Here is a 22,211-nt window from a genome sequence, read left to right on the forward strand (position 1 = left end):
TTCCCCGTCAGCTTGAGGAAAAGGGCTTCTCTTGGGATTGTTATGGAATTCCATAAGCAGGGCTCAGGCTGTCTAAACAGAAGGTTGATTTACCCACAACTATACAGTTATGTAAGAAAAATGTTTGCTGTGAATGAATGCAATGCAGCTGCAGAAAAAACCAAACACAAATATAGGGGTTTCTAGAGGTAAGATTTTAATTGTTGTAAAATCCCAACTTGATTTGCCAAAGGGAACAGAAAGTAAAGCACAATCTGCTTTTTCTTGCCATTAGGTGAATGTAAGTAAACATCTAAAGGGTAATTTATTTTAGTAGTTCATTTTTAAAAAGTGTAAAACCAACTGTTCTGTTTTCCAGGAAATATGCCTAGGATGACTTAAGATCCATAAAAAATTGTTCCAAAGCAGAAATGTTATGTAATTATAATTATGGATAAGACTTGTAACATGTCAGCTGTCCAGCAGACAGAGACCTAGTAGGGAAAACCGGAAAAGGTCTTTGCAACAAATGACAGCAACCAAAAGTTTAGTGGAAGGAAAAAAAAGGTGAAGAAGCAAGTCAGATAACCAAAACCCTGATAGGTTTCTGAAACAAGGGGCACAAAATACAATTTTTCTGAACTCCACAGTCAGCACAACAGACAACCAATAAATATTGGAGAACGCTTCCTTCTACCGACAACCCTTCTGGATTTACTGATTTAATTTTTCAGCTGTACTTGGCACATAGCCACAGTACCAGAAGTTTCAATCTCTGATTTAATGACTAAGATATCACTGTGCTGGATTGGCCAATAAACTGGTCTGTATAAAACCCGATAGAGGTTCCACGTAGCATTGTGAAAAAGGAAGATAAATACCAGCTCCAACAATGCAAATATGCTGAAGGCTGCTAATAAAGCAAACTGGGTTTCCTCACCAACCTCTTCCTCCCTAACCTCTACACTGTGGCTGATGATCACCATGCAACAGTGTATTGAGGCAGCCCCGATTTATTGAACGCATGTGGTAAAGTAACCACCCTCACCAGCAGAAATAAATATTTGAAATGTATCACTCTGTGTGCTGAAACTATATAATAACTTTATTTGTACTTACAGGATTAAATCTCTGAAATAAATCAACCTTTAGAGTTATTCCAATTCATTAAGACACCCCTGTGTGTCCTAACCCAGCGAGATGAAGGGTGCAAATCACTTTTACACACCTGAAAGCTGTGCCATCCAACAACCACTAACACCAGCTGAGAAGACAGAAATTAGCAAATTACCTGTGAGTCACGGCTGCATCCGAGCTGCTGAACCCATTATTTCTGCTCTGCTGCGAGTGCAAGGGACTCTCCAGCTGTGTTTTAAAGCAGCATGGGCTTAAGGGGGAGGCTCAGGAACGACCAAAAAACATAAATAAGAAAACAGAGGCATAGTGCGTCACGGAGTTCACGGGTGACAACAGGACTCCTGCTGTCACACGCTAGGAGCCGGGAAAGTGGAACACCGGAGTGTAACATGAAGACAAGACAAAACTGCTGGAGCAGGTGTAATAAAACTGGTTTACAGACAAATGCCTCACTCCTGCATTCCACTGATATGTTGCAAGGCAGTGACTACACCAACCTTATTAACCATTATGGGCAGGAATTCCATAAAGTGTCGACCTACGCTGACCTGCATGAGCTCATAGTCTAGTGTCATGCTGCACTTTCATATGTTTCGACTACAACAAGCATGCTACGCTGTTGAGCTATTTGCTCTATGTGAACCTGACTTTTTAGCTGCATTTATTATGTATGAGGGGGTTAAAAGGGGTTCATGAGAAGATTATAAAAGCTTAACATTTTGATGAGATTAATCTAGCTATCAATCTCTGCATGCATAGAGTAGTGAACCAATTATAATAAGTCTGTAAATGATTAAATACCATTTATATCTCTATGGCTGTTTGCTCCAAAAGCATTAACTGGAAGCAAAGTTATGCCCGTGCCGTCCTCCATAGGGTAATTTATAACACGACGGTGTCATTTGTTGCTGCTGCTGCTGGTGGGGTCTGGGAGTGGGCAGGCCCCAAATATCAATGCAGCCTCAGTCAGAAGATGGAGTGTCACTGTGGGGAACAGGAAGGGAGTGGATGTCAGTAGCCTGAAGAGAGAGATCTGACATCTCAGCTCCCACTGTCTGTCACTCTGTCTTCCAGATGATGTATGGACGTTGTATGGCACCACTCACCCAGCAGAGTCAGTCAATACCACCATGCTGAGGAATGCCGAGGAGAGACAATAGGAGGCTCTGACCCTTGTTATGGAATGACAAACCTCTGTGAGGGAGGTTGGGGCAGGCACAGAGCTAAGAAAAAACAGGGGGTCTGTTTCTTTTATAAGTATATTACCAAAGCTGAAATGACACACCCAGATCATAAGAGATGATGAAAAGTAGTAACGCAATAGCAAGAATGAGGTAGGATTTTGGTAATATGTTAGGGAGGATGAAGAATCTTCCATTACTCTGGACTTAAATAATCTGTAATGAATGTGGGATAATTAAGTCCAGGTTTGACTCATCTATACATTTAGGGGTTTTATGCTTAATTTTTAAAGGTGGGCCAACAGCTTCTTTCTTGTTTCAGAAACAGAATAAAGGTCAAGATGTAGGTTGTGTTTTAAAAAGTCTCTGTTCAGTGCAAAATTACATAGATCAGTAAAATAAATTACATAAATTAAATAGTTTAGACTTGCACTAGAGTTTATCAAATGCTAACCAGACGCATTTAAAATCTGTTAAATAGCTCCTTAGTTTAAGCCAAGACTAAATCAGGTATGAACTTTAACATTATTAGTGCCCAACGGTTACACATAGGGCTGCGCAATACATCGCAATTTTATCGACGTCACAATATCACTGTGCACCACATAATGCATGCACTCAAGCTCTCTACTAATTTTCTGAGGTTTGTGTTTGCTCTCAACCCGAAGCAGAAAGACATTAACATATTTTAATTTTTTATTTATTTATTGCAAGTCATATCACTGTCAACATTCTCCAGTATTGCATGTTCTTCTCATCTCATGCAGTCCAAGCTGTATTCACTGATTAAAAAGTCACAAAACATTTTTCCCCCTCGCTGTCTAATGTTAAATGAAAGAGAAAGTGAAACACTTTTGTGTAACTGTATGTTTTTTTCTTTCATTCATCCATACCGCTTCCCGTGCCCCCCACCCTGCAATGGCACTGCGCCTCCCCTTGGGGGCACGCCCCACACTTTGGGAACCACTGCCTTAAGGCGTCATATCCATCTATTCTAACAATTTTTAAAAAGTCCAGCCGTCTGTGAAGATGATGGCTGAAGCTTGTAAGAGGTTGTCATTTTTCATATTTTAAAAATAAAATCAAATTGTGCAATTGTGTGGTCAATGGAAACGCATCTACTGACTCTAATTCTGCTACCAAGCCAGTTACCTTTGTTGTCTTAACAACAACAAATGTCACTATGTTGGTGTGGCATTCAAAAACTTCTGATCTCAGACCAAAAGAAAATTTGTGGACATTGTGTGGGAAAACATGGCTTAGTTATACCAGTTCTGCAGTTCTTCAAGTTGCCAAATGCTAAAGAGGCAGGAGTATCCCTTTTTACCTTTATGGATCTAATCATGAAATTTTGTGGTTTTCAGAAGACACATCTAACAAATACTTAATAAAACATAAAACCAGCACCTAATTTACTCCCTTGAGCTTCTCTTCCACATATACTCTCATTTAAATAGATTTTGCACTCCATGCACAAAAGTCCTGAAAACTGTGTCTGTAAATTCATCACATAAGACAATCTAGCCCCTACCAAGCATCCCTGAGTAGGCACACGAGATGAAAAATAAAGCCCCCCCCTCGCCAACCCTTGGTTTCTAGCTCCTCACCCGCGGGGCTCCGTTGCAGCCTGCATGCTAGTGCCGTTATCTGCTGCTTATTATTTGGCTGAATGAGCTGGAGCGGAGCTCACGGGCTCGTCTCTGACATAATGACTGATTACAGTTTTGCAGCTCCCATCGAAAAAAAATCCCCAGTCGCCACCACTGCATCACCGCGGCTCAGCGTCACAAGCCAGATTTCTGTAAAAGAGTGACTGTGGAGAATGGCAGTAGGACGGAAAGCGGGGGAAGAGTATGTGGTCATTTCAAGTGACAGCGTAACTACTACCCAGTTCTCAAGCTGTCACGACAGCTGACAGAGACCCTCATGGGCACCTGGGTCATGAACCTGTTTGTCATGTAGTTTGGTAACAAGCAATACCTAAATGGAAAATCTTTATATAGCTCACAGTGGAAGAACTCCGTCCATCCATTGTCTTTACCCGCTTATCCCTGTGGGGTTGGTGCCCATCTTAGCAATCACTGGTGGAGTTCACCCTGGACTGGTTGCTAGTCAATCACAGGGCAACACAGAGACACACAGGACAAACAGTGAAATACATGTCAGTGCCAGATGTCAGAGTTTCTTGTAAGCTATAAGTGGGAGCCAAATTACCATTGGATTCCATGAGTTTCTGTTTCCCTGAGGTTATAACATAACATGGAGCCTTACCTATCAGTCTATCAAGAGCAAAACCCTTTAGTGATTACAAAACATCAACAAAGCTTAAAACTAGAACTGTGTTCAGATTGGATGAAGGCTTTGCTCTCTATGTAGGTCTTAACACTCAATTAAAATTTGCATAACATTAATACCAGGACATGTAAATTAAACATCTGGTGGGCTGTAGCAGAAGTTTTAAACCGATGTGTTATCTGGTCTTTACGGCAGATAACCATGCAAAATATGACCAAACACAGAATTCCTTTCCTGAAAAAAAAAAACCTTACATGATCATCTTGGTTCCAGACCCCAATCCTGTAGAGCAACGCATGGAAGGAGCAGAGAGTAGAAACGGTAGAAAGGTACTCAACTTTTTCTACTACTTTTACACGACTTCACAGGCCCTCGCATACAGGTGCTGGTGCGAGGGCTTTCACAGGCCAGGGCCTTCACATGCCTTCGCATCCAGGTGGCGGTGCGAGGGCCTTCACAGGCCAGGTCCTTGAAGGATCCCTGGCCTTCACAGGCCCTCGCGTCCATGTGGCGGTGCAAGGGCCTTCACAGGCCAGGTCCATGAAGGATCCCTGGCCTTCACAGTCCCCTCGCGTCCACGTGGCGATGCAAAGGCCTTCACAGGTCAGGTCATTCAAGGATCCCTGGCCTTCACAGGCCCTCGCGTCCACGTTCGGTGCGAGGGCCTTCACAGGTCAGGTCATTCAAGGATCCCTGGCCTTCACAGGCCCTCGCTTCCACGTTCGGTGCGAGGGCCTTCACAGGCCAGGTCCATGAAGGATCCCTGGCCTTCACAGGCCCTCGCGTCCACGTTCGGTGCGAGGGTCTTCACAGGCCAGGTCCTTGAAGGATCCCAGGCCTTCACAGGCCCTCGCGTCCACATTCGGTGCGAGGGCCTTCACAGGCCTTCACATTACCACGTGGTCGTCTTATTCAAGCACTTCTGAAGGAACAGCCTGCGATGTCATCGATGACATCACGTTCGTTTTGTCGGTCTGATGTCATCAGTGACAGTCAGGGACGGACGTGATGTCATCGATGACATCGCAGGCTGTTACCTCAGAAAAAATGTTTTTTATACCTATGTTACATGTCTCAGCTGTATTGAAACAGTTGCAACAATTGATGTTTGTTTTGTCTCTTCTTCTCCTTTCTTCCGAGTGGGAAGCCTGTAAACAAGAACAGCTTTAGCGAACGAAGAACGACCGCCGTTTTCTTCCCCAAACTCTGTCTGTTTTATTACAAATTGTCAAAATCATGAAATCATGCAATCATACATTGAACATTCCTTTGTGCATTCATGTCCATGTGTCCTTCCGTTGCTCCAAAACAACCATATTCCATCTACTTCAATAAACAACATCAGCCCACACCAGCTGTGACAGCATCCATGGGCCAAATCAAAACAATTCAACAATCGATTTAAATCTTACAGATTTACATAAAAAGAAAACTATTCCTCAAGTTCAGTGAAATTGTAAGGCTACTAATTTCTGTGAATTGTAATAACTCTGAAAAATGTAATCATATTATTAGTTCTATAATTTAATATGGGCATATTTAGAGGACTAGATCTAGCTTAAGCTAGTACAGTAGAATCAATTACAGGGTAGTAGGGGAAAAGTGGTAACGTCTATAATAAATGTTTGAAACTGATGAGAACTGATTTCCGGTACATGTAACAGAGTAACTTTAACACTTCCTATCAAAAGATAACACAACCCGTCAGGATACCACCGAAATCTTAATAAGGTTGGGTTGGAGAGTGTATCGAAGTTTAGATACATGTAGCAAACTTCTATAACGGCTGTTTTACGACCGTTATAGCTACAAACCGTAATTATGAAACAAAATCACTCTTTTTCCCTACGTCTAGCAAGTAATTACGAAATCAGCACCGAATGAACTTGTAAATTTACATTTTAGCGGGGACAGTTTCCACCAGCTTCACACTACTAACCTGTAAACAAGAACAGCTTTAGCGAACGAAGAACGACCGCCATCTTTTTCCCCAAACTCTGTCTGAGGCGCAAGGGGGAAAGGGGCGGGGCTCCTCACTCTAGGTGTCCTGGTGAAACGCTGTCTATAATTTGGCTCTAACAAAACTGGAAACATCAGTATGAGACCTGAAAGAGCGTAGGGACACCCTAGAGCAGTGGTTCTCAAATGGGGGTACATGGAGGTACTGCAGGGGGTACGTGAAGCTTTTCAAAATATCTTTAAAAAATCAGTAGGCTCCTCATAATAAGTCTTGGGAAAAATTATTTTGTGAAAAGTTCGATAAAATATAAATGTGTGTTCATGCACTGAATTTTATATTCAGTATTTAGTTTCAATATCCTTTAAAATAAAACGGTTTGACTGGTTTTATACCTTCCTGGTGGTCACCGTCTTCTGTTTTTCTTTTTTGTTTAACCATGCAATGTTTGCAATATGGATGTATTTGTCAGGTTCACTGATATAAGTTGTTTGGCTTTAATAAATCAGACAGTGATTTTACAGCACTGTACCCCTTTTTAATTCCAAAAATGTTTTGCCCGTGTCAGGGGGTACTTGACTAAAAATATATTTTTAAGGGGGTACATCACTGAAAAAAGTTTGAGAACCACTGCTGTAGATAACTTGTAGAATGAGCTAAAGAGAAGAGAGAATAGGAATGGACCCAGGACCCTGGATGATCTAAAGATAGTATGCAAAAAAATAAAATAAAAAAACAATAAAAGATCTTTTACTCTGTATTATTCAGCTTTGTGAAATTTTATAGTAAATATTAAATGCTTTCATAAATGCACAAGCTGGTTGAAAAAAGCATTAAGTGCAGGTATGTAAAGTGATTTTATAAAGACATAATATATATATATATATATATATATATATATATATATATATTAACACATTGTTTTTTCAACTTAAAAAGTGTAAATCAATTTATTTAGTAGCAATTTTTCATATGAATAGACTGCCAGTTTATCAGACTAGAATGAAATATCTGAACAGCAAAAGCCTTTTGAAAAATCCTTTATAAAGAAATATGCTCATAAGAATGTGAATGTGATACAAAGTCCAAATACAGCTCAATGCAGAGCCAGCGTTTGCAGTGGATTGTGTCAGCACTTTCCAAACCCCAGTTTTAAGGGAGTCAATTAGGTTCAAGGTGAGACAAAAATGGGTTGTCATTTAAACACGTTTACTCCACCGGGACACTGCATCAGTTCAGTCATCTCCACTTCAGAGGCAACAAAGGCCTGGTAGAAAAGGCTTATATACGCTACTGGAAGCATAGATCTGCCAACGCCATACCAGCATGCAGTGAAGTGCAATCGTAGGTGAACGCATCTGAATTGCACCGTCCCTCTGAAGGTGACGACAACAGAATCTTTAGGAGGCTGCTGGCTAAGGCAGGCGGCCCTGAGAGATCCTATCCCACATAATCCTATAGTATTGATAAGGGAAATCCATTTGGTTTAAGACAAAAGAACAAGCGGAGAGACTTAATTGCTGCAATGCATTTTGGAGATCCAAGGAGCTTAATGCCAAACGAATATGCTCTTGCTACAGTACCAAACAACCAAAAAGAAAACGCATGAGAGATTAACACCAGTTTTTATAATAAAATGATAAATTGGCATTTCCATAATGAAGTACTTAAATCTTACTGACTGTATGTGGTAACACAACTCTGAATGTAGACCTCGCTCTTACAGAGACTCTGTCTTTATGCCTACTTCAACTGGTCAGCAAAATGTTCATTTAGTCAAACTTACCACATAATTTAGAAATTAGAGCAGGTTCCTTAAAACAATTTATCTTTATTTGACCTTCCAAACTGTTGTACTGTTTTGCTTAAAAAAATAAATGAATAAAAAAAGAACACCATTATTGTGGAGCTCCGCAACCAGAAGAAATCTGATAATACAACGGTCCTTATCTGCCCATTTTTCTACTATCAATTCTAAGTTCAGCAAAATCAACTTCTTATTGGTGGGTCAGTCAAATGTGACAACTCCTCTCCTGGAAGTTTTAGTCCCACCAGGGATGGAGGATGTGCTTTGTTTGAAGACACAGACAGAGCTTAAGTCCCAAGAAACTTCAGCAACAGACGAAGCCTTATCCATACCCACTCAGAACCGGATCTGATCACCTTGTTTATACTGCAGTTGAACTCAAATGCAGTATGTGTTTTTTGCATCTCTGCATAGTTATCTCTTTGGATGAAACGCTGCAAGAGTCAGTTTATGTTTTGCTTGTCTCAGGCATGTGTTTCAGGCTTCCGTAACTTTTTTCTCAGCACACCATCTGGTTTTAAGTGCAAAGTGTGAAGCTCCTGAATATCAGAGAATCTGCTGCCAAACAGCTGATGAATTATCCTGGTGGCTCCCAACACTAACGGTCTTCCTAGTCTTTTTGTTGTTCCATATTTTCTTTATCGTTTCTCTTTTGTTCCTTTTATTTCTTAGAATGAAGTGGCATTTACACCCCAAATATAATCAAAGGCAACTTAATATGATAACTGGACCATTGATCGTTTTATTTACATTTCCTTTATCATTTCGATTATGGTATTTGACAAAATGTAATATTTATTGCTCGTTTCATAATTGGTTAGTGTATCCATCCATCCATTTTCTGTACACCCTAGTCGGGTCGGGACAGGTGCTGGTGCCTATCTAAAGAGAGACATTTCAGGCGAGAGGCGGGGTACACCTTGGACAGGTCACCAGTCTGTCGCAGGGTAACACGGAGACAAACAACCATGCACACACACACACACACACACACACCTCGGGAGAATTTAGAGAGACCAATTAACCTAACAGTCATGTTTTTGGACTGTGGGAGGAAGCCGGGGGATACTGCCATCATCTTTTCTGCAAGGCATTTAAGGTTGTTTGTTTTGGGTTTTTTCACAGTTTGGACTTCTTATGAAGGTTTCCAATGATAAAGCAAGGATGGAAAACTAAACAGTCAATAATCCTTAAGTCCCTGGGGTGGATTAGTTGGTGCCCAACTCAAAACTTTCTTGATGAAAGGCTGAAAAATGCCTATGCATGGATATTAAATTAGAATGAAAAGTGCAGTAGAAAAATAGCTTGAAGTCATTTTAAGTCTCCAAATCTGCCTCTGCTCAAAAGAGATGTGGTTAATATTAGACCAACAAATCCCAGTGACAGAAAAATTAAATATCACAAAGAAAAACGACAAAAGAAAATCATGAAGACCAAAAAATGCTATGCACCTGAAATCTGCAGTTAGAAAAACAAGAAAGTTATCTTTATTTCTCTTTGCTGGAAAATTAGTGGTCAGATCAGGAGGTCCCTGTGGCTTAGGGAGGCGTAAATACTAACCGTCATTTCCATTCATTTGTATGCGGCTGCAGGTGCACCTCCTTATTAAGTATTCAAGCCAAAACCTGCCTCCCAAACAGGCCATAAATTAACTTCTTTTAGAGCTGTGTCTCAGAGAAGCACTGCATCTTTGTTTGAGTCCTCTTCACTGGACTAAAGTTCACGACTAAGCAGAAGAAAAAAGGCTTTTAAAACAAAGCCATGAATAAAAGCAAGAAAGAGAAATAAAAATTGGCATTATATTGTAAGTTGCAGATAGACAAATGTAACCGATTTTACAGTGTTGTAAAGAGGTTGATGCACTGCTGCTCTGTCAGGCAGTGTCAGTTTGATAGCTTTTGGTCAGCTTTTAACACCATCAATGGGGTTGTAAGAGCGGCTGGGCTTGCTCTAAATGCTAAGTTGACATTTTTGGGTCCATATCTGCACTACAGGCGAGACGTCGTTTTTTTCCCCCCACTCTTAGACATGCAATTCCCCAAGCCAGTTGTAAAAGCAGCGTTAACAATATTGTACAAAATGCTTCTTTGGCATACAGATATAATCTTTAAGAATGGCCGTACTGATTTCGGGGCAACCGACTGCGTGGCTTTACTGTATGCTTGTCATTATCTGCAATCATCATCGCTTCTGAACTATGCATTTACATCTGCAGATGCTTGTTAAGGCTTTGCACTCATGCAGACTTTATATCACTGCCTGAAGAGGTTGCATTAAAGTCTTAGCTGCTAAATAATTTGACCCCCTCACCTCCCTTTCCCAAAAGGACAGCTAAAGTGGCAAATCAAGGGTGTAAGGGTGCCTCACAGTTAATTAAGAGTGCAGTCTAAAACGGAACAATTTCTTAAAGCACTGGCAGCAGTCTTGACTTGAGTTTGACAATAAACTAGCCTTGAAGGCCCTTGTTGAAATTAAAAGCATAAATGAATCCGACATGCCACTACAGTTCCAAAGCACAGCTGGCCTGACAATAGTTGCAAAAGAATGGCAACAAACACCGACCAGAAATCAATGGCAATTGCACAATTTAAAATAACCATTTACATTTTCTTTCCAAACCTTCCAACTTTCCTCACGAATCCCCAAATATTAAATCATAGTCAAAAATGATATCCATGTGCAGGGACACATTGGAAATCTGTATTATAAATATTGTTATGCTAATGATTGCATATAGATTTAAGAACTTTTGTTTCCCATATCCTTACTACAGTAAGGACAATTTGCAATGGTTTATGATTGCATTCACTCTTGTGTGTGAAATAATGAACCAGATTTATCCTCAATTGCGATATCTTGTTTTAACGTTAACTAGCTTTAGCAGGTGTCAAAACCAAACTGCACTTGCTTTACCAGCTTTTCATCAAAAATAAGCAAAAAAAAACTAAAGCACAAGTTAACTTGTATAGGATGAGAAATATGTATGCTTTTAACTAGATGAACAGTACAAGCTAGGCCTAAAAGAAATTTTAGAAACCCTAACCCTTATCCGACCAAATCTTTTTTTTCCCACCATGCAGTTTGCCTGCTAATTCAGTCATGAAGGAACAGCAACAAATCACCAATAGAAATTATACTCAAAAAGTGCTTTACAAACAACTAGAAATGAATATTTAATCCATCTTCCAGCTACACAGAGAGTATAATTACAATCTAGCCAAATATGCTGAAAAAACTCGAACAAATGGCTATATTTTTTAAAATAGTTCCTGTAATCTTTTTCATGTCCTTCCTTGCTGAAGAGGCACTGCAATGGCTTTTGATTGCAGCCCTACTCTGTGAACGTCTGGGAATGTCTTTTGTGAAAGAGATGATGAAAAGGATTTATTTTCTACTGTGGCATCTGCCTTTTAGCAATAACACAAACCAGTTGTCCTTACATTCTAAATTGTTCCAACTATCTATGAAAACAGCTAATTTGTTTATGCTAAAAAGATCATTGAAACTTTTGTGACTTTCTCTTTTTTTATCAGCAGAGATGGTCAGATACAGAAACACTGGATAGCATTATTTTTCAACACCATTTATGTGGGTAACAAAAGTCGAAGCTACATATTTTCAAAAAGCTAATAAAACCTATGTTAGCTAGATTTTTGCTAACAAGATTAGCAAAAAGGCTAACTTCTAAGCTAAGAGTGAGGAGCACAATATACAGTATATCGCTTTCAACTAACCATCTCCAGTTTAATTTCTATATATTTTTTGCAGAATAGGCTTCTCTACAGTGTGGTTTTGTGTTTGGTTGTGTTCATTGGGAGGTTGAAGAAGTATTTATGCAAGAGCTGCCACTACCATAGAGAATTTAAGTTGAACCTTGAGAAAGGTCCAGTTGTGCTGCATTTTATTTTATTTTTTCATAAACCTCTAGGAATCATTAAGGGTATATTCCTGGCACAAAATCTTGCGTTTACTCAATGGCAGATGGACAGCATTGACTTCTCTCACTATTTTACAGAACGCTGGAACTGCCTCACACACAGGTTTTTACAACCTCTGACATTAATGCATCTGCACAAAATGCTCTCCGCTCATGTCATGCTGCATTTTTACAGCCCATTTCTTACATTTTTCAAAACCGCTCCTTTTTTTTTTTTTTTTTTTTTTACAATCCAAGCCTGTGACAAACACAAAACACATATGTCAATCACTTAAACCTTCTTATGAAAGAAGCTCTACTCAATCCATGCCGCTTTAACAGCACATTAATTACTTTCTCTTCTTACAGCAACTTTTGTAGTTTCTTCTGCTTTTCCAAGGTTATTACACACCAATGGCTCCCAAACATCGAGGTCAGTCGCCTGCCACATAAAAAAAAAAAAAAAAAAACTTTGTCTGTTGTTCCCATCAAATCTCCAACCCCATTTCCTACAATTTAATACTCAGAGGGTTGCGAGAGCTTCTGTCAAAACCTTTGTGTCCAAGCTCTTTATGAGACGGGGCAGGAAAAGTGTTGAGAGGCTTGCACCTTGACGACCTTTTCTTGGCCACGAGCCTCTCTTTTTCTTTCCATTCTTGAGCTCTTGCTTCTCTTTTTGTGTGACATTCCTGCCAGATTGAGGGCCCCAGCTGAGTGACCTGCCTTATGCCTAACAGCGTGACAGCTGCAGTCACAGAAAGACCAAGGGCCTCAGGTTAGCAGTGGGTGACATTTACCTAACAGGAATGGGAATACACCATCCCAAGCAACCTGCCTGTATTAAGGTTTTTTAAGGGACAAACATTTCAAGTTCGTAAGTTATGTATGGAACCACGTAAACTGGAATATTTCGGTCGTTCTGTCTCCTGTCATCTTAAAGCTCACGGGGAAAACTCAGTCAACAGTATAATCTGTCATCTCCCCCCTCTCTGAAGATGTTTGTATGATGCTTAGCATGTCAGCATCCAGCCGCAGGGATAAACAACCATTCAGCTGCCAAACAAGTTTTAAAAATCCATCATTTAGACAGTGCGTCTGAATCCAGAGCCATTCTCTTCTGTACTGGACGCATTTTCTAATTTGTCAAGCATCTCAGACTGTGCCACTTGTGATAAGTGTAAAAATAAATAAATAAGAGGGAGAGAAGAGAGGACTTTTTCCTCCTAAGAACAGTAATGTACTGTTCTGCGAGATTTCAAGGTTTTTATGTACTGAAAGAGACAGCTGGCTGCAGGGGGAGGGAAAAAAAAGCTTCAGTGTATAAATGGACAGAAATAAAGGGACAACAGGAAAATTCTCCATTCTGCAAATTCCAAAGGTTTGAGCTTGCAATAACAAAGAAAGCGTACATTAAATAAATAGGTAGCTTTATGTGTCATCCACACGTATTCTGTCCACTGTTTGTATTTAAATCCACGACTGCGACTGAAATAAATTCCAGTTTGTACAAAGCAGACCAGTGCAGCAAGTATTGACTGCCTGTTATTGTATGAACTCTATTGTATGAAAGCAGGCAATGCTGCCATTTCCACATGTAAGAAAGTGCCTGCTGAATGGTAGCCATAGAGACCAACAATTTTTACAAGAATTGCTGCACTTCATCTCATTTTGCAGTAATTGCCAGCTGCCAATAAAAAAAGATGGGCGAAAAAGGATGGGGAGTTTGAATGTTGTCTTTTGTCATGTCCAACTCAAATTAAACTTTGTTTTTAAGTTCCATAAACAGAATATTGGATGTATTTGCCGCACCTGTCCTTAAATAATCATTCAATGTTTGCCCATATATGAATATACAAGAAAAAAAGAGTGGGATAAAGACATAAAGTACATGTTCATGTGTATTTTTTTGATTTATTTTTTTTTACAGAATTTGTAGTCTTTAGTAGACAGTATAAGATTCTTGCTGTATAATAACCTTGAGCAAAAATAAAAATTATCCAATTGTTTATGTTTCTTATAAAAGCTCTAAGCAAAATATTTTGCATGAACTCTTTAAATTCAGCAGTTTTCAGCACATGTTGCAAGGACAGTTCTGCTCTTCATAAAAAATAAGAAAAATAAGCTTATTCTATATTAGTCAATTAATTAGACTATTAATTGCCTGCTGACCTAAGGTGCGGACAGCAACTGTATTTTTAGTAACTTTTATGTGTTGATGTGTCTTTTTCAAAAACAGAAATATTTCCAAACAGCCACATTCATCTTTTTCTTTAACTGATTTATGCCAACTCTCCAGTAGAATCTCTCTTTTTTTAAATGTAATTTTCTACCTAACATGTTAGACATTTTTCTTTAAGACAAATGTGATGTTTGAAGCAGGGGGTAATTTTAAAAAATTGCTAAAGTGTTTGAGAAACCATTTTTTGGTTAACTAGAGGATGGTATTTTATTCTCATCTGAACTTCTGTTGGTATAAATGCCATTGATGACAATTGTAATGCAGTCACGCTGTTTTAATTTTTACAAATGTTAAATGATAGTCTGCTTTTTTAATGCTTATAAGAGGTTGACAAGATTTTCCTAGTCATTTATTGATCATGCAGATATGGAGGGGGGCGTAACAAAGGCCAGAAAAAACAAGAATGCCCCTTTAAGTAGGAATTCCACAAAGTTGGAGATGTCAGAGAAGACCAAATATCTAATATGGCTGCTGTCCATGTAAACCATAATGGATGTTGCAGATATAAGCAGCACTTCTTCGTGGTTTGCACTTCATTAAACCCGCAGGATACAGAGTTCTGTACAACCGCCATTTGTAAACATGTTTAGTGTTTGAATGTATAACCATGCATCACAGTAAAATTGAATATCATGGAAAAGTTTTCATTTTTAGTAATTCAGGCCAGAAATTAAAACTGATCACACATTGTGTGATATATTTCAATGGTTTAATTCTACTGACTTACATAATTATAACATACAGCTAATGAAACCTAAAAATAATTCTATAATTTTTCTAATTTTGAATAAGACACTGAGGTGTTCAGGAAGTAGTAAGTTTCTTTAACTGCAACCTTCAGCTCATCTGCATTGTTGACTCTGGTGGCTCTAATTTTCCTCTTTACAGTAAGGGGTTTATATAAGATTATAGGGCTCTGGTCAAGCAGAGTACTACCGCGATCATTAATGCAGGTTTTGGTGCTTTGGAGCGTATGAGCAGGTGTCAAATCACGAAAGAATATGAAATCAGCATCTCCAAAAAGCTTGTAATCATGAAGAGTTAAAAAAAGACTTTGGCACCTTAAAAAAGAGGATCAGAAACAACATCCTAAGCCCAAATGGTTGTCCATTTTCTTTCGGTAAACATCTCAAGTCCACACATTTACCTTCCACTCAACGTTCCATTCAAATTGTTGAATACAGCTATTTGAACTCAGCAATGACCTTTTATGGCTTTCCATGACCATCTACTGTATTCTTGTCAGGTCATAAGTCTTCCCCTATTGTACAGGCTACAACAAAACCCTTCTGTAATAAAAAATAAATAAACAAACACAAATTCCATCGACCAACATAACAGTTCAATTGTCAAACAAAAACTATTTCAGGTTTTTAATAAAGTACCTATTAATATAATATTTATGCTAAATTATATAAAATTATATAGAAAGACCAGTAAAATTAATAGGCATGTCATTATTGCCTATTACATATTTGTACTTGGCGCCACAATGAGTAACTCCCACTGATTTTTCTAATCTCGACTACGGTGTGACGTAATTCCTAGATCCTAATGGCCACTCCAGAGCCAAATCAACACAACATTAAAGCTACGGCAGAAGCCCTTGTCACTGTATTACCATCTGAGTTTGAACGAAGCGTTTTAAAAGATGTCCACAGTACACTGAAAGCATCCTGAGAGACTCAGTAAAAAAGCAATTATGCAAATTTATATGTAAAGCTATGTCGTATAAACCATAAAGCTCAAGCCCAATCCTAACCTAATAAAGACTGCGTGAGAGCCCCCCGTTTCTTTTCACGTAGCGACCACAAATTGGAGTGCTCCTTTCTTGTCTAAAATGGCAAAAAATCAAATCAATGGAAAGAAATTTACAGAGGAGGGGGAGAGAGACCATCTCTCCAACCCAAGAAGGGATAGAAAAAAAATCATTTTTCAGAGGGCCACAAAATTAACCCGCATTACTGTAATGCACAATTCAGCAGAAATATACTAATCAATGAACAATCAAAAGACACTAATTAATTTTACTAAACCGTGACTTAAAAGGAGAAAGCCTCTTTCTTATTTTTCAGGTTAAGAGATCAGATCATTTTTTAGATAAAAACAGAGACAGCTTTGAGAATAAATTAAGACAACTCCTGAAGAAACGGGGTAGAAGCACTGTGTTTGTTTTTACTCCAAAGTTCACAGTTTTAACTTGTAGCTTCAGCTACAAGTTGTCTCAACAGAAAAATGGCGATTCCTTTTTGAAAGCTACTTCTGGCTTCATTTTTAGAGACGTCGCTGATGCGTTTTCCTCCTTCAGTAATAACCTCCGCAACAAAGAGCGTTGCCATCAGTCTGACCTTAGTTTTGCTTAAAAATCTCTATTTGATTTCTTGGTGCATCTCTAATACAGTACACAATGTGGAGATTTGTGATTAAGCTGAACTGATTTTCAAATTTAGATCGTAATTGAATTTTTTGCCTCCATCTGTGCATCTTTATGTTACTTGCGCTTGACAATTTCTGTCCTGTCAATCTAATGGGACAAAAGCTACAGAGTGCTTTAAAGGCCTAAACATGTCTAAGCAAACAGTATACAGATCCTCTGCTGATGAGCCACGGTACCGGTAATTATGGCCAATCAGCAGATCTGAGTCAATATTGTATCATTTTGGGGCAAAAATATATAAGAATCTTGATTTGTACTAGGAAGAATAAATTAATTGATGTTTTCACACACAAAACCCTTAAAATATATTTAGTGAAAACTATATTTTCACTAAATATAGTGGAAATATATCCATCCAACCATCCATTTTCTGTTCACCCTTGTCCCTAATGGGGTCGGGAGGGTTGCTGGTGCCCATCTCCAGCTACGTTCCGGGCGAGAGGCGGGGTACACCCTGGACAGGTCGCCAGTCTGTCGCAGGGCATGGAAATATATCAATATATTTAAAAAAGTGATTAAATGCAGTTATTGCAACATCTTTGACAATGGGTAACCTATACTTTTCAAAGTACTATCTCTGTTTTTGTTATTGTTGTTGTTTTAACTTTAACTTTCAAGTATCACTTTTATCATTTTTACAACGCCACAAACCACGGAAAATAATTTTTTTGTCCAGCTCTTCCATCCTTATTGTAGCTGGTTTATTTAAACTTTTTCAGCTTCTCCTACTGCATATGTGCCATGAAACAAGCATCATCTTTCTTTTTTCCCCTATGAATGCCCAATACAGCGCAGCTCTTATTTTGCAAACTAACCTTAACGAGAGAAAAAAAAAGGGCAAGGAAACAATTATTTTATTTCCTCCCAGCATCGTCCCATCAGGTATCACACCAGATGCTGGGTTCAGCCGCCGCTAGATTAAATACAACCCAGATTACATCCCTGAAGGAGCAGCACTTAAAGCTGAGTCAAAACGGATGAGACAAAACAAAGTGCAGGTTGGCTTAACAGTTTAGTCAGAAAGCATCAAATGTCCCCTTGAGTTTCCCCCTAGAGGGTGGGGGAGAAGTCAAGGTTTTTCACTGCTGGTGGAGAGACAAGCTGCATGTGCATGTGTGTGCAGATTGTGCAATGCCTGATGTTCTTGAGGGAAATTCCATCTATATGCAATATATGACAGATGGTGCTGCAGTCCTGGATATCATGTTCATAATTGTCAGATAAGGATGCAACAAAAAAACTACATCCCTAATGTTCTGAGAGAAAAAAATGGGGATGGAGGAAATCAGATCCAGTTCCAAGTGATCATCTTCACCGTTCTTTCTTTGACACTGAACGACATCCCTCTCTTCACTTTAAAGGCTCGGGCACAGTGGGGCCTCTCAAAGTTGAAGTTTCCCCTTCTCTCCAGCAGCATGTCACTAAATATGGAGCCATTTGCAACCATTTCTGTTTGTTTGTGCATTAAATAATGATGCGTGTTGTGCAGTATTCATGCCTCTTTGGCCGCGGCGGATATTTTCTGCCAAAAAAAAAAAAAAAAAAAAAAAGCCAGCAGATGTAAACAAGTCAACGGTGACGGCGAGTCGTGCATTTGGTGGAAATGTGTCGATTCTGCATGCCGAAAAGCACTGCAGCCCTGTTTTTACACTTAAGTCACACTCGTAGCCTTTAATAAAAAATTCAGAAGCTGCTGCACTGCTCAGGCCTGCTTTTTTTTTTTCGAGCACCTTTTTTTTTTTTTGCAAAGACACAAAGCCTTTCAGAGTCAGGTGCATCTCACACAACTGAAGGCAAGAAGAGGGGGAAAAAAACTTATTTTGTATTCATTCAGCTTTCAAACTTCTTAGAGCATAGCTAAGAGTGAACAGTAGCAATTCTGATTGATTGAATATTAATCAAGCGCTCAAAGAGAGGTCGGATGAATTAGTCCGAGATGGAAACTGAAATGTCTTGAATAGTTATGACCAATAGCCAACCTGCGCGCTGCTCTCTACTCTGATTGTATCCACACACATACAAAAGAAAGACATAAAACGGACAGATATGCCGATTTGAAGTAATTAACAGTCGAATTTAACATTACAGAGCGCCTCTAACGCCGCTGCAGGCTTTCATTCGTGGACATTATTATCGCCCTGAGCTGAATCTGCAGGATAATAGTAGATGCGCGCACCAGCAAAATGCAGAGGAACGCCACACTTACCGCGCTGTGTTTGGAGATCACCGGTGAACGTGAAGGGCGCACACGGGCTGATTCAAAGCGTGCATTAATTTCTCGCCGGGGGGGTTAAAAAAAAGAAGAAGAAGAAGAAAAAGGTGTCCTCATCAGGCGTTGCGCACCGTGCGTGAAGACTTTGATGGGGGTTGAGGAGACAGCGCAGCAAATCCAGCCGCTCGGTTTAGTATCCTATGAATTAGTCTGGTTGTGGCTCCACTATCCGAGGGGGGAAGAATAAAAGAAAAAAAAAAGAACAAAAAACAAAACACACAAGCTCTTCTCCTTGGCGTTGCATCCACAGATACTGTCCCCCACTTCTCTCTTTCTTACATCCCTGTACACCGCCACAAATCGACCCTCCTGTGCAGGGGCTACATCACGTCCCGTGAAGCCTGGAAGAGCGGCACCTCACCGGTCATAAAAAAAGATAAAAACAACAAAAAGAGTATCCAGAAGACTCTCGCGAGCACAAGGGGAAAAAGAGAGGCTTATTTTCTTTCAAGTCTCCAAGTCTGGTGATTAGGGTCCAAGGAAAACTGCGCTCTCGGCTATGACAAAACCAATTGTGCACACTGGCTGGGAGTAAATCTGTATGAAAAGCAAAGGCGGTTTTGGAGCGCCAGTGAAAAGGTGAGGAGAGAGCTCGGATGTGCACTGCCGCTCTCACCGTATACTCGGGCTCCACCTAGCAGCAAACCCTAGATAACATGCGGCTGCAAAGGCTCCACTAACAGTATATTCATATTGTGTATTTTCTGCCCGGGGCTGGTGAGCAGACCTGTGTTATATTACATTCCGTGTGAGCCTTTGACTGCAATATTTAAGAGAAAGTCCTCTTTTCCATTATGAAGGTTCCATGCTGCTTTTTTTTAAGGTAAACAGGCTCAGAAATGTCCAGTTAAGTCAAGGAAATATAGGGAACTGATCTCAGACATGTCTGAAGAAATAATACAGGATTGTCCATGCAAAAACATTTACAGTGTCATAAATAAAGTTTCACATCCTGCTTAAAAACATTTGTTCAAGTCTCATTGCAGATTTTCAGTGGGATTCGGGTCTAAATTTTGACAGTCTCTTCAATGCATTAATGTGCTTCGATTTTTATGCTTGTCCTAATGGAAGGTGAAACTTTACCCCAGTCTCAATCTTTTGCAACCTCCAAAAACAGGTTTCTCCTAAAGGATCGACCTGTATTTAACTTAATTGAAGGCATCCCAACAGCATGATGCTGCCACAGCCATGTTTCACAGTGGGGTAGGTGTGCAAAGGGTTGGTTTTCATTGCATGTAGACCATATAATTGAATGATGGTCTCGTCTAACAAGAGGACCTTGCTTTACGTGTTTTCTGTTTCTCCTACGTAGCAAATTGAAATAGCACACAGGACTTCTTTCAGCTGTGACTCTCTTCTTGCTACTCCTCCATAAAGACCAAATTCATGGGCAAATTGTCCTGGCAACAGTTTGGATGGAACAGAGCTCAGGTAAGCTTCTTCTCTACTCGACTGGAGCAGCTTTAACTGGTTCTGCCCCAGAAGAACCAGTTCATCTCCATTAGTAGATCCTACACGGCTTTACGCGCCTCTTCCTAGTTTTTTGCAACGAGCCACACCAAGCAGTGTATTGTGAATTAACTGACAACAGACTGCATTCCTTGATTGGCCCATGATTTACGGCACTGCAAACTCCAAAACAACAACATTTCAGCCACCAAAGTGGACTGACGGACATGCCACCCGCTATCAGAGAGCTTCGCAGTGTGGAGGAACATAATTATGGGTTTAATCTTGAGCAGTGCCAGGAGAACATCAACGTTTGGAGCAGAATGACTGATTTTGAAGCTTTGCAAGTGGCACGTCTCTGTGAAGTATGGACACAAAATAAAGAAGAGAAGAACTGTGCAGCTCTTGTCACGTTCTGTTGGAGCTGCAGTTTTGCTACGGCCAGTGTGAGACTTTGGAACTACATATTAGTTTGGAGTGATGTGTAATTTATTATTTGTCTGGAATATTTTTTTACATAATGTTCATGCTTCGATATTGGTTTAGATCTTTGAAAGCTATCACTTTTCTTCCAATTTACAATTGTGTTCAAATTTGTGTTGGTCTGCAAGTAGAAGTCTCAACAAGATACCTTCAAATTTGTGCAATGGGATTAAATGTGACAAAAAGTAAAGCAATATGAATTGTTTTGCAACACAGATTAATCCATTTCTTCTGAGAGACATTTGGCATTAGCAAAAACAGATCATTTTACATATCTTTTTGCACATTTGTCTTATCCTGCCACTGCTACTACATCTGAAACTTGCTTAAAGCTGGGAATGTGTTACAGTGGGCTGAAGTTGACCTCAGTAGACTTGTGGCAGGACTCGGCCACAATCTACAAACTCATCTGATGACCACCAGCTGCACAGCATCTCCAGCTGGAGCCAACCAGCATTCATCCCCTCAATCATCCCTGTGTCCTAATAATCACTTCAATAATCCTAATTAGAATCAAACAATACATAATCACATCCAATCACTCATCCTGTGTGCTCTACTAATGAGCCCAAAGCACATAGATTGAAACCCATGTTTATTTGGTCTTGTCCTATCCTAAAGGAAAGAAAAAAAAAAAACAGAAGCGTTTTCCATATGCCAGTAAAAAGTATTCACTTTCAGCAACAGCTTTCTGTTCCTGGCATTGTTATAAATGCAGTCTCACATAGTCAAAGGAAATTCCAGCTCATGAAGTCCAGACAACTAGCTTGCCCTCGGCAGAGTTTTGAAGTAGGGGGCCGCTTGCAATTAAGCTCAGCACCGTCCACCAGCATGGACATCTCTACCAACGCCTTGTCAATATTACCCAGAATCGATCATTTTTGCATTTGCCACAGCTTGTTTATGACGAGTTTCATGAAGGGATTGTTCATGAATTTTAAAAGGGGTTATGTTGCACCACGAGCAACTGATATTTACCTGAAGTACAGAAGCATTATTATTATTATGCATAAAAAGTTTAGATTTTCTAAAAAGTGAAGCCTAGGAAAAATCAAATCT

At 39.7% G+C, this 22,211-nt stretch overlaps 1 protein-coding gene across 13 annotated transcripts in view; it reads right to left on the reverse strand.

The window, feature by feature from the left end:
* The window catches only part of LOC114157487 (adhesion G protein-coupled receptor L3), a 290,896-nt gene extending 271,122 nt beyond the window's left edge, over positions 1–19,774 (reverse strand). For 7 of the 13 annotated variants that reach the window (XM_028038499.1, XM_028038498.1, XM_028038489.1 and 4 more), the window contains exon 1: positions 19,155–19,771. The gene's annotated coding sequence lies outside the window, so the exon portion shown is untranslated. Of the gene's footprint in view, positions 1–1,270; positions 1,497–19,154 lie in introns of those variants that run through there. The other 6 variants (XM_028038500.1, XM_028038491.1, XM_028038493.1 and 3 more) reach the window with 5 other exon arrangements.
* Between the last annotated feature and the right edge of the window lie 2,437 nt (positions 19,775–22,211).

Source organism: Xiphophorus couchianus, chromosome 14 (assembly GCF_001444195.1).
Source record: "Xiphophorus couchianus chromosome 14, X_couchianus-1.0, whole genome shotgun sequence".
NCBI classification, from domain to species: Eukaryota; Metazoa; Chordata; class Actinopteri; order Cyprinodontiformes; family Poeciliidae; genus Xiphophorus; species Xiphophorus couchianus.